General features: G+C 38.3%; 1 protein-coding gene across 2 annotated transcripts in view; it reads left to right on the top strand.

Moving 5' to 3' along the window:
* The window catches only part of sez6b (seizure related 6 homolog b), a 232,991-nt gene that overhangs the window by 71,895 nt on the left and 148,155 nt on the right, over positions 1-12,941 (top strand). The gene's annotated exons all lie outside the window — the stretch shown is intronic.

A 12,941-nucleotide genomic window follows, 5' to 3' on the forward strand; every position in this document is an offset into this window, starting at 1 on the left:
TATCTGATGTTTTAGAAAGCAACTGCTGTTTGAACGCTCATGTCGCATTAAATCCATCTTTTACGTCACTGACACAAGACAGACGCCAATTATCAGCGCCAGAAAAGTGCTGGAGAAGTGCCCGAGAAGACATCGTGAACGCTTCCTGGCCATCCAGTGTAGATGTTAGTGAAACTGTTGGAAAGACAACGCTGGAGAAACGGGAACATTTTATTTGTACTGTATAATCTGCAGATTCTGACAGAAATCTGCAACTATCCTTTGAAGCACCGCTCCTCTCTAAAACAGCAATAAGGATAATGGTAAATGGTAAATGGCCTGTATTTGTATAGCGCTTTACTAGTCCCTAAGGACCCCAAAGCGCTTTACACATCTAGGCCACTTGTAAATAACAAAATAACTTTATAACTTAAAGCAAAATTGGGAAACGTAAAGTCCGAAACAAGTCTTTATATTAAGGGCCATCAGTCAAACAGTATAGTTTGCTCTGGGTCTAAACAGAGCGCGTTGTGTGTGACGTCTTCTTTTGCGCATGCGGGCCGCTTTGAGGGTTCACACTAGAGCGCGTTTGCTGTCACATTTTATTTGTAGTGTGAACAAGCAGACAAAAAAATCGGGTTTGATCAAAAATCAGAATTGAGCATTAAGACCTGCAGTGTGAACGTAGCCTAAGTTAATCAGCTCCGAAAATACCAATATAGTTTTTGGTTCCAAAACAGCAGATCACAGTTTGTTCAATAAACTGCGGATGCCTTCTGTGACACCTGTGAGTGTCTGTGAGGGTGTTATATAGCGCCAAATCCCAACAACAGTTGCCTCAAGGTGCTGCTGGCATCAGTTTCTCCCTCTTTGCCTCCATGGGTTTTGATTGATTTTGTGTTTGGTTGGTTGGAGTTGTGATTATTTTTTTATAGAGCATTTCACATCACACAACTATACAATGCATACAGATCATGTAAATGTTAATTTATACATGATCCATTTCAACCCATAACCTGCTCATATATTTTGATTGAATGGAATTTTACCTCAGTCATAGAAATCCTAAACATGGAGGAGGAATGAAGCTACACTGAATCACTATTTAGCGGGAAAATAATACAATGCAAGATGTATTTGGTTTTATATTGTCCCATACAGTTTATTAAGCAAATTATTATCATGCCAGAATTGCAGGCAAATTAGTGGCTCAAAAATGAACAGATCTAAGATGAGAGCTTGAAGGAGAGAGTGGCAGGCCTAATTTACCAAAATAATCTGCAAGGCAGTCCAGATTAATGAGAAGAAGATGATGGAAAATGAATATGTTTTTTAATATAAGGGATAACACCTCTGACAGAAAGTGCTGGGCGCTATGCAAAGGTTGCTGAGGATTAAGACACAGGTGGAGTGCAGGATTTATCCAGAGGAGATCTGCATAATTAAAAACTATTCCACCATATGAACCTGAAATCTGTGTGGAATAGTACAGTTCACAATCTTCACAATGTGTAGAAAAATAACAAACATTACTTGCCATCAATCACGACCCATCCCAGTTACGATGTTATTGTGCCACATTGTTTTTTTCCCCTCTTTTAATTGGAACATTCATGAATTAATCTAATACAATAAGATGCATTCATTAATGGCTGCATTTTCATACACATTTTTGCTTTTGTTTGCTATATAGTAATCAGAAAGAAGTCACTGTGTGTGCACTGCTGAAAAAAAGACAGGTTAGGTAAAATACAAAGAGAGCGAGAAGAGTATTTCTTCCATATTGGCTTCTGTAGAATCTACCTTACAGTGTAAAGCGCCTTGAAGCAACTGTTGTTGTGATTTTGTGCCGAATAAATAAAAATCAGTTCAGTTGGAATTGAATTGGTCATTGGCTTTCTGTTAAATTCAGAATCAAATTTAAAATCTTTCTTCTACAAGGTCTTGAATAATCAGGCATCATCTCATCTTAAAGACCTCATAGAATCATATCACATCATATCACCACTGCTGGCTTACTTGTGGCTCCTAGGATATTTAAAAACACAGTGGGCTGCTGAGGGCTTTCCATGATGCACTGAGTGTTTCTCTTCATTCACCTTCACTCTGTGTTTATACACCAGTTTTCATTTAATCATTAGTCATTTAATCCTCAGTGTGTCTTTTCTCCTGTCTTCTTCCCCTCAACCCCAACTGGCTGCAGCATCTGGCTGTGCCTCCATGTTTCTGCTGGAAGTTTCTTCCTCGTAAAAGGGAGACTTGCTGATAGCATTCTCTGTATTATTTTAGGGTCTTTACCTTACAGTAAAAGTGCCTCAAGGCAAATGTTGTTATTTGGAACTACATAAATATAATTGAATTGAATCTAAACCAAAAAAATAGGTGGGTTTTCTGTTAAACTAAACATGTAGCATTTTCCAGCCTTCAACATTAGCATGGTGTGGTTAGTATTTGGCTCAAAGCACCAGTGAGTACAGAACCTTAGAGCATGTCTGATCTTACTACATACAGTTAGCCAGATCTAAAGTATGCTTCAGTTTTCATTCACTGACTTGTACTTATACTTAACTGGATGCTAGTCCAAAAGATACAGTGTATTTTGATTTATGAATAAGCCTTCAATCATTCCATTTACAGCTACTACTCTAACACTATGCAATACTGATGATGACAACAATAAAAATATATGTTCTATGGGCTGATATGTTTCTCCTTCTCTGTCTCTCTCTTTCTGCGTGTGTGTGCGCTTGATCTTACACACTGCTGATAGGTCCCAGATCTCACTGTACCACCCTTTACATTTCTTCATCTAACTCATCAGCATCTAATTTCCATATGACCAACACCTCCTCCACATTTACAGCATGCAACTACTGATTACTAGCTTAAGGCTTCCCGACATACCCTAAGTAATTACTTTTCTTCCTTATTTTTTTTTCTATCTATTCATATTTATCTTTATGTTATCGTGCCCTCCATCTGACTTTTTCCTTGCATCTATCATTTCTTTTTCCAGTGGTTGTTTTCTGTTAAAAGCTTCTCTCTTTTTTCTCATTGCTCTACCTCTCTTGCCCTTGATGAAGTTAAATACTCTCTGGTAAGGCTATATACTGTTTTTGTAGCAGTCAGTAAGCAGGGAACATCTTGTTCAGTTATGGTGCTGGATGTAAGGATTGATGGAAACAGTAGGTGGACAGATTCAAGGTGACAGATGGACAGTAGCTGTTGTGTGCTGGCAGTACAGTGCAGAGGAACTGACAGGCTGTCAGCAGCTACTCTAAAAACCCACGCGGCAGTTTAAACGAGAGTCAGCTTATATAAAAACTTCATATCAGAAGTTTGAAATGAGATCCGTCACAGCAGTCAGGATAAATGTCTTTGACTTTGGTAATGTTTATATACACAGTAAACCAGTAAGCAGCTGCGGGCTATTGCAGCTGCACTGTCAAAATAAATAAATAAAATAAAATAAAATAAAAACCACTCCTGCTTATTAGAGTATATGGAATTATATTAGAGTAGATAACAGCACATTAACATTGTTTACTTGTGGTTGCCTTATGACTGTAAAATTACAGAACCAGTTTGGTTCCACAAAGAACCAAACTCTCAGAGGGTGGACCCATGTCCCTTTTTGATGGGATGACTGGACCACTCCACCACAATAAGGTGGTGATTTAATGGAAGATTTGTCTTTAAATGTGCAAGCAAAGGAAGCATGTAAGAATGCCTTTCAGCTGCACAATATCACTAAAATTAGAAAAATTATATGTCAGGTGATGCTGAAAAAGTAGTTTATGCATATACAGGGAGTGCAGAATTATTAGGCAAATGAGTATTTTGTCCACATCATCCTCTTCATGCATGTTGTCTTACTCCAAGCTGTATAGGCTCGAAAGCCTACTACCAATTAAGCATATTAGGTGATGTGCATCTCTGTAATGAGAAGGGGTGTGGTCTAATGACATCAACACCCTATATCGGGTGTGCATAATTATTAGGCAACGTCCTTTCCTTTGGCAAAATGGGTCAAAAGAAGGACTTGACAGGCTCAGAAAAGTCAAAAATAGTGAGATATCTTGCAGAGGGATGCAGCAGTCTCAAAATTGCAAAGCTTCTGAAGCGTGATCATCGAACAATCAAGCGTTTCATTCAAAATAGTCAACAGGGTCGCAAGAAGCGTGTGGAAAAACCAAGGCGCAAAATAACTGCCCATGAACTGAGAAAAGTCAAGTGTGCAGCTGCCAAGATGCCACTTGCCACCAGTTTGGCCATATTTCAGAGCTGCAACATCACTGGAGTGCCCAAAAGCACAAGGTGTGCAATACTCAGAGACATGGCCAAGGTAAGAAAGGCTGAAAGACGACCACCACTGAACAAGACACACAAGCTGAAACGTCAAGACTGGGCCAAGAAATATCTCAAGACTGATTTTTCTAAGGTTTTATGGACTGATGAAATGAGAGTGAGTCTTGATGGGCCAGATGGATGGGCCCGTGGCTGGATTGGTAAAGGGCAGAGAGCTCCAGTCCGACTCAGACGCCAGCAAGGTGGAGGTGGAGTACTGGTTTGGGCTGGTATCATCAAAGATGAGCTTGTGGGGCCTTTTCGGGTTGAGGATGGAGTCAAGCTCAACTCCCAGTCCTACTGCCAGTTTCTGGAAGACACCTTCTTCAAGCAGTGGTACAGAAAGAAGTCTGCATCCTTCAAGAAAAACATGATTTTCATGCAGGACAATGCTCCATCACACGCGTCCAAGTACTCCACAGCGTGGCTGGCAAGAAAGGGTATAAAAGAAGAAAAACTAATGACATGGCCTCCTTGTTCACCTGATCTGAACCCCACTGAGAACCTGTGGTCCATCATCAAATGTGAGATTTACAAGGAGGGAAAACAGTACACCTCTCTGAACAGTGTCTGGGAGGCTGTGGTTGCTGCTGCACGCAATGTTGATGGTGAACAGATCAAAACACTGAAAGAATCCATGGATGGCAGGCTTTTGAGTGTCCTTGCAAAGAAAGGTGGCTATATTGGTCGCTGATTTGTTTTTGTTTTGTTTTTGAATGTCAGAAATGTATATTTGTGAATGTGGAGATGTTATATTGGTGTCACTGGTAAAAATAAATAATTGAAATGGGTATATATTTGTTTTTTGTTAAGTTGCCTAATAATTATGCACAGTAATAGTCACCTGCACACACAGATATCCCCCTAAAATAGCTAAAACTAAAAACAAACTAAAAACTACTTCCAAAAACATTCAGCTTTGATATTAATGAGTTTTTTGGGTTCATTGAGAACATGGTTGTTGTTCAATAATAAAATTATTCCTCAAAAATACAACTTGCCTAATAATTCTGCACTCCCTGTATATGCGGGACTATTGTAATTTGTTGTATTAGGATGTTCTACATTTTCCTTAAAAAGCCTTCAGTTAATCCAAAATGCTGCAGCGACAGTACCGACAGGAAAACTAGACAGGGTAACTGGAAATAGAGAGGATATTTCTCCCATATCGGTTTCTCTTCATTGGCTACCTGTCAAGTCTAGAGTCAAATTTAAAATCTGTCTCTACATACAAAGTCTTAAATAAAAAGGCCTCATCATATCTTAAAGAACGCATAGTAGCATATTATTTGCATATTATTCCAATAAAGCACTATACTCTCAGACTGAAAACATACTTGTGATTCCTAGGGTATTTAAAAGCCTTCAGCTTTCAGATCCCTCATCTGTGGAACCAGCTCCCAGTTTGGATTTGGGAGACAGACACCCTCTCTCTACTGGGGTTAAAACTTTCCTTTTTGAGAAAACTGGGATGAATCAGGTGACCCTGAACCCTCCCTTACTTAAATTGCTATGGTCTTAGGCTGCTAGGGCCTTCCCATGATCCACTAAGCATTTCTTTTCCACTCACCTATTTTGTCTCTCCTTGTTGTTATACGTCACTATTACTGCTACTGCTAATTACCAAGCTCTGCCTCTGTGCCCCAAAGAATGTCTTGTGTTCTCTTTTTTTCCCTTTCCTCAACCAGTCGTGACAGATGGCTTGCCCCTCCCCCCAAACCTGCTTTTGCTCGAGCTTTTGTTCTATTAAAGAGAATTTTTCCTTCCTACCACTTGCTCGTCGGTGGTCATGTGATTGCTGTGATTTTATTTTGTGTTTGTTTACAATGTAAAGTGCCTTCAGGTGGCACTGTGAATTGGTGGTATATACATTAAATAATATGTAGACTTGTTAAACAAACATATGCTTGAACTGAATAGAGTTTCTACAAGCAAAGACAGTAAGAAAACAGTTCCTTCTAGCTTGTTATCTCTACACATGCAGTGTGGTCACTTCTATTTTACTCAACTATTAACAGCATTCACCTGTGTGATCACTACAACATCCAGTTATAAATCAGTTTGGAGTCATCAATTCAATCATTTTTACAGCTCTGAATGAATTTCTGCCAGGTCAGACATATCAAGCACTGAAAGCACAGCTTTGTTTTGTCTCAGTAAGTACTTTCCCTCTAAATCACAATTCCTGCCAGTGATGAGGTGGAAGTCTGCCAAACAATTTCTGCTCGCCATTGTTAGATACGTGGATCCAGACTTCTCTCTAGGGCTGTTTTTTTTCTGGGTTTTTTTTGTCTCTTTCTTTTTCTACGATCCATGGGTGGAAAAGTGACAGCCACCAGAACCTGAGCTCACCCTGAATCCTCACTGATTATTGCTACACTTACAGCAAAAACAGGGTCCCTGTCTCTCAGCATTTTGGCACATACAGCGAGCAAAATCAAATGCAATAAAAGCATGTCTGGATTTGGGCTTGTTAAGCAAGAGAAGAGCCTTTAATTGCTTGAGCTTTGTGCAGCTTCACAAAGAGAATACATCGCTAATCTGTAGCTCAAGGGTGAATGTTTGTGACTAAAAAAGCAAAGATGCAAAGTATGGTGGAGGAAAAAGAAAGGTGTTTGACACACTGTGGCTGCTGGCAGAGTATTTAATTTTATCATCATGACATGTGTCTGCGAGGTTCACTCAGAATATTTCAATTACACTGGTGAGGACTGAGCTTCTTGTGATTTGTGGTAAACCACAATGGAGGCTCTTGAAAGGCTTTTAAATTTTGGTTTATGTTACTATTCAGTTATGATAACATTGAATCATTGTCTGACATAAGGAAACATAGTAAACTGCAACAATCACTTCAAAAAAGCCACACAGGGAAAAACCAGAGAGACTAATTTAACAGAGAAAATGAAAAGGAACACATTAATGCATGCACTGCTGTAATATTTGACTTTCTATATTTTGACAACTATCTGACTTTCTAACATAATTTAGCGCTGAGGGAGTGAGCGTGCTGGAGAAAAATGCAACATTTTCTTTCGCGCCAGTTTGTAAAATAGGGTGAATAAAGCATTATCATCACAATTACTTTAACCTGAAATAGTGATTCAGGTAGAACATATGTTTGAGTGGCTGCAAGAAACGAAAAACCCCAGAAAAACACTACATTTATGTGACGATCAAGGAACGTATATGTAACAAACTGACAAAGAAGGAGGAAAAATATACGTGCAAATCATGGGAAGCGATCATAGTTGCAAACAATCAGTGAATGAGAGAAGAAGTCAAACTAAACACAAGGCACAAGGAACAATTGACTATCAAAATAAAGCAGGAAATAAAATGTTATAACTACAACGGAACAAAATGATGAGAGAACCTAATACATGGCCAATGACACAAGAGGATGGAACAAAATTTCTTATACAGCCATAATCTGACAACAAAACATAACACAATGAGGAAAATACATGAAAACAATAGGCAAACTATAGGCAGGAATAGAGGACTGAGGAGTAACTACACTCAAAGGAAAATATCAAGCAAGTAATCAAAAAACGTAAGAATCAACAGTGCATATTTAAATAAATAAAACTAAAAAGTCCATAAACACAGAGACATAGGCTCAATGACCCAGGGCCATGCCATTACACTGCAGCCAATGGTACGTGACTTGTCTATGATTTCACTTCTCTTCTTTTAGGGGCATACCTCGGGCAGAATACTGAACCCTGAGTTGCAGCCATCAGAGTGCACGTGACATAGGTGTTCAGGTGAAGTCAGTGGGACTTGTAGTAGAAAGTGCTTTGACTGCAAAAGCAATGAAATTGAATAGAATAGGAAAACATGCTCTATAGATTAAAAACATTATTAACCAGCTTGTACTGCACACAGTCCTTCTTGACCACTTTAAGTGTCCGAAGCACACGTCTATGCAACTCTTCCAGTGCTTCATGTGCTGCACTCACATTAAGTGGTCACCCAGTCTAACTTCAGAAAGCTTAAATGAAAGAAATCCCATTAAAGGCACAGGAGGAGTTTGTTTTGGGTCTTTCTTCTTCTTTTATCCCTGTTTTAGTTCATTTGCTGCAAGACATCTGCTTGATGCAGATGCTCCTTTATATTAAAAGAGTGTTCTGTTTCCTTTGTCTTTTAACAGCCAAATAAAGTCAAAATATTCATAAAAGGAGACATTTCAGGCTCACTTATTCTTCTCATGTCATACAGGACCTTTGTCTATAGTAGAAGTGGATGGTTATTTTGTCAAAAATGTGTTTGATATACTGTAGTTCAGCTGAATGACTGCTAAAGGGAGATTTAGAATAATCCAAAGATCAGGCTTTGGAAGCACAAAGCAGAGCTTTTCTTCCAGGGTGCATGTGTCTCCTACTGTAAACTCCTTTGAACTTTAATGTGAGGGATTTGTACTGGAATCATGGTTTATTCAAAGGTGAGCTTAGAATCAGTTGTGGCTCTTTGACAGCTTAGGGGGAAGACATCAAAGATTCCCTGAAGGTGTTCTGCTCATTTTCACAATTGTCCTCTTGCTGTAGCACAAAGAACAGAAACCTGCTGCTAAAGAAAAGAAACAGCCAAAAGAAAGAAAAGAATAGCACACTGCTTCGTTGTGAAAGAAAATGTCGTTTTTTTTGCTTCTTTTGTTTGCCCCCTTCCTTATTTCCTGGTGTTTTTCATATTTGTCACGTACCTACATGTTTGAGATCATCAAACAAATTTTAATATTAGACAAAGATAACCGGAGTAAATACAAAATGGAGTTTTTAATGATGATTTCATTGATTAAGCTATCTGGTCCTGTGTAAGTAATTAAACCATTAATGAACTGTGATTAGCCACATTTTTTGGAAAGCTGAGTTTAGTTTCACTAAACACTTATGCCTGATTACTGCCAGACCTGTTGAATCAAAAAAATCACTTAAATAGAACCTGTCTGACAAATTGAAGCCGGCTAAAGGATCTGAAAAAGCAACACATCATACCATAATCTAAAGAAACACTTGAGAAACAAAATCACGGACCTCTATCAGTCGGAAAAGTGTAACAAAGCCATTTCTAAGGCTTTGGGACTCCATTTACCCATGGTGAGAGCCATTATCCAGTAATGGTAAGAACATGGAACTGTGGTAAACCTTTCTGGGAGTGACCAGCCTACCAAAATTATTTTCAGAGCATTGCGCAGAGCACATGTTGTAGTGATGTGTCGGTCGCGAACGAAATGGCTCTTAGAGCCGGCTCCTTATCGCGAGCCGTGGGGTTTTTTTTTTCTTTCTCTCACCCTCTCTCTCTCGCACTTTTTTTCCACTTCACTCAGCATGCGAGCCTTGTGCTTTACGCTGGGAAGAGGGGGGAGGGGCGGTAGTTACACTCAGTAGCACAGGAACAGAGCAGGAGGGAGAGACAGAGAAAGAGCCAGGGACAACAATGTCACATTAGAAAGGTATAGTAATCATCCACAACTATTTTCAGTTGCAGATGATAAAGGATTCAGAAAGTTTATTCATGCAGGTCCATATGACAGAGAATATGCATCTTCTTTTTGTTTTCATATTTTAATTTATATTTAATTGTGTTGTGGTTTGCAGTGTTTTGTGTTGTTTCACTTTAAATTTGTAAAAGGAAAAAGCTGAAAATTTAAATAGTTAAAAGTTGAAATGTGAATAGTTGATTTTTGTATTATATGATTTATTTACTACATGTCATGTGGAGTGAATAAATAAAAGTATATTTACGGTGGCCCCTACAGACAAAGCACGTACAAACTCCAAAACACGTAAAAACTCAGAAGCACATAAAAACTCAAAACACGTACAAAAAACAACAGAAGTGCTCCAGGATGCTAGGGGCAGTGTTGAGCTTTTGTTACCTAGTGGCTACACAAGCCAGCAAGTACCAACGACCGGATTTGGTGTGTGGTAATAACAGGTAAATGAACTTTTTTTAAAAAAATTATTTGACTATATATGAATGCTTGTGTATAAATACACAAACAATACACATATGCTTTCAATTGTGTAATTTAAGTGATCTAGGTAGCTCTGTTTTGGAAGTTCAGTTCATGCTAGAAATGTGCTGGAGTTTGTACGTGTTTTGTCTCTAGGGGCCACCACATATATTTATATATAAATAAAACCACTTTTTTTTTACATTAGTAATTCCTTTTGTGCATAATTTTATATTATTGTTAATAATAAATTAATTAAAGCAACAAAACAACCTGAAGAGCCGGTTCGGAGCCGAAAGAGCCGGCTCTCTAAAAAGAGCCGGAAATCCCATCACTACTCAGTATGTATTAATAGACCTCTCTGCATTGAATCATATCTGTTATTAACCTCTGTCTCTCTTCCACAGCATGTCTTTTATCCTGTCTTCCTTCTCTCACCCCAACCAGTCGCAGCAGATGGCCCCGCCCCTCCCTGAGCCTGGTTCTGCCGGAGGTTTCTTCCTGTTAAAAGGGAGTTTGTCCTTCCCACTGTCGCCAAAGTGCTTGCTCATAGGGGATCATATGATTGTTGGGTTTTTCTCTGTATCTATGAAGCGCCTTGAGGCGACTTTTGTTGTGATTTGGCGCTATATAAATAAAATTGAATTGAATTGAATTGTAAAAGACTGATTGCCAGTCATTGCTAAAGCTTGATTTCAGCTGTTGCTGCTAAGGGTGACCCAACCAGTTATTAGGTTTAGGGGGCAATCATTTTCACACAGGACCATGTAGGTTTGTTTTCTTTACCCTTATTAATAATAAACACTTTAGAAACTGCATTTTGTGTTAACTTTTGTTATGCTTGTGTAATATTTAAATTTCTTTGATAATCTGAAACATTTAAGTGAGACAAACATATTAAAAAGACTTTTTCACACCATAAGGAAAAAAAAAAGACTTTTTACAATTCTAAGATTAGATTGTTTGCCACTGTTTGGTATTACTTTTATTCTTCAACAAGACTAAAATCTCTGAGAAAAGCTTCATCTCATTTCTTTAAGCAGTTTTCTGTAAGCAGACCCAATAGTCCTCTGGGTTTCTTCAATGACATACCCAAGGTCTTCTTTGGATGTTGGCTGCCTTTTGTTCTACTCTCCGACAAGATGATTCAACACTGCTTCAATACTGTTGTGGTGCGGCCTCTGAGGAGGTCTTTTTTTCCCTGTTTCATTTCTTTAAGAATTGCTTCTTGACAATGACCCTTCCACTGAGACCATTTCTGATGAAGCTTTCTTATGGACATGACTTTCAGATACTGTTCACTTGGCCTCCACTTGTCCAGCTTCCTTAATTTTCTAAGCACACACTACACAGCATATTTATATAAACCAAATCTTCAGCTAATAGAACTTTGGAATAATTTTATTGGTGCAAAAATACTATTTTATGTGTGTCAAATGGTATTATCCTGGATACTGTGGCTTCACTGAAAGAAAAAACCTCCCAGAACTTCAATAATTACCTCCTCCTAACTATTAATGTGTCGGGTAGATCCAATTTCTACAAGACTGCTCAGAGAAGTCCTACCATTAATTAATGCTTCGATCTTAATTGTGATCAGTGTATCTGTAATTAACCCTCTGGGGTCCAGGGTATAATTGGCCATTTTTGACTACTTTTGATTTTACCTCTATATTTCACCTTTAAAAACTGTTTATCTTGCCTTGTTTGGTATCATTATTTTCAGCACAACCTCAAATATCTGAAATTGGTGTTATTTTTTCATTTTGGCATACTATATTAGCACAATTGATCTAAATTCAGACAAAAAAAAAATTAAATCCGAGTTGAAAATATATTATATTTTTTTACTGTAAAAACGACAAACATGTTTAACGAATCATTTTCATAACTTGAAATGCAAATAGAAATTGTACCTTTCTAAAAATTATGCACAAGTTATGCAAACAACAAAGTCATATGGTGCTATTTACCTAAAAATGCAGCCAAGGCCTCAGGCATTTTTATATAACCATTTAAAACTATTTACAGAACAATCAGGTGTGCTGCATCAAATAAGAAGGCACACAAATTATTTGTGCCACTCCAAAAAAATGTTTTTGTCCACTATAAGACAGAGGAGAGCACCACAGGCTTAAGCCCTGCAGGTCTGACAGCAGGAGGTGTAGCTGTCCTGTCCTGCCATATCATTTTATGATTGGTTGACATGGTACACTCTAACACCAATAAGGAAGGGAAGGGGTGTAAATTCTTTTTTCACTCGCAAGCGGAGAGTGTTTGCTAGCGCTGTCCTTAGAAAATGCTGTTTTTACCGTTTCTTCCCGCTGTAAACACCACTGTTTTGTTCAGAAAAAAAAACACCGTGTGTATTTTTTAAATCATAGTTCTGGCTTTACGTGGCCTATTGACACAATTTAAAAAGTGGTATATAGTTTGAAGTCCACACTTTCGACCCAAGTTGAAATAGAGATTCTGGGTCGCTGCATCTTGTCGCGGTGTCGTCTTAAATTAGTCATGTGATTTTGACGCGTAGTAAAATAGTACCACAGGCCTTAAGATGGAAGCAATTTAACCAATCCTTTAAAAAAAAACATCACTTGACCTACCTGTTTTAGCTAACTATAGGTCAGCAACATTTTATATCAAAAATTCTTAAAAG

The sequence above is a fragment of the Perissodus microlepis genome, chromosome 14, assembly GCF_051167445.1.
Source record: "Perissodus microlepis isolate ML-2025 ecotype Zambia chromosome 14, ASM5116744v1, whole genome shotgun sequence".
NCBI lineage: Eukaryota > Metazoa > Chordata > Actinopteri > Cichliformes > Cichlidae > Perissodus > Perissodus microlepis.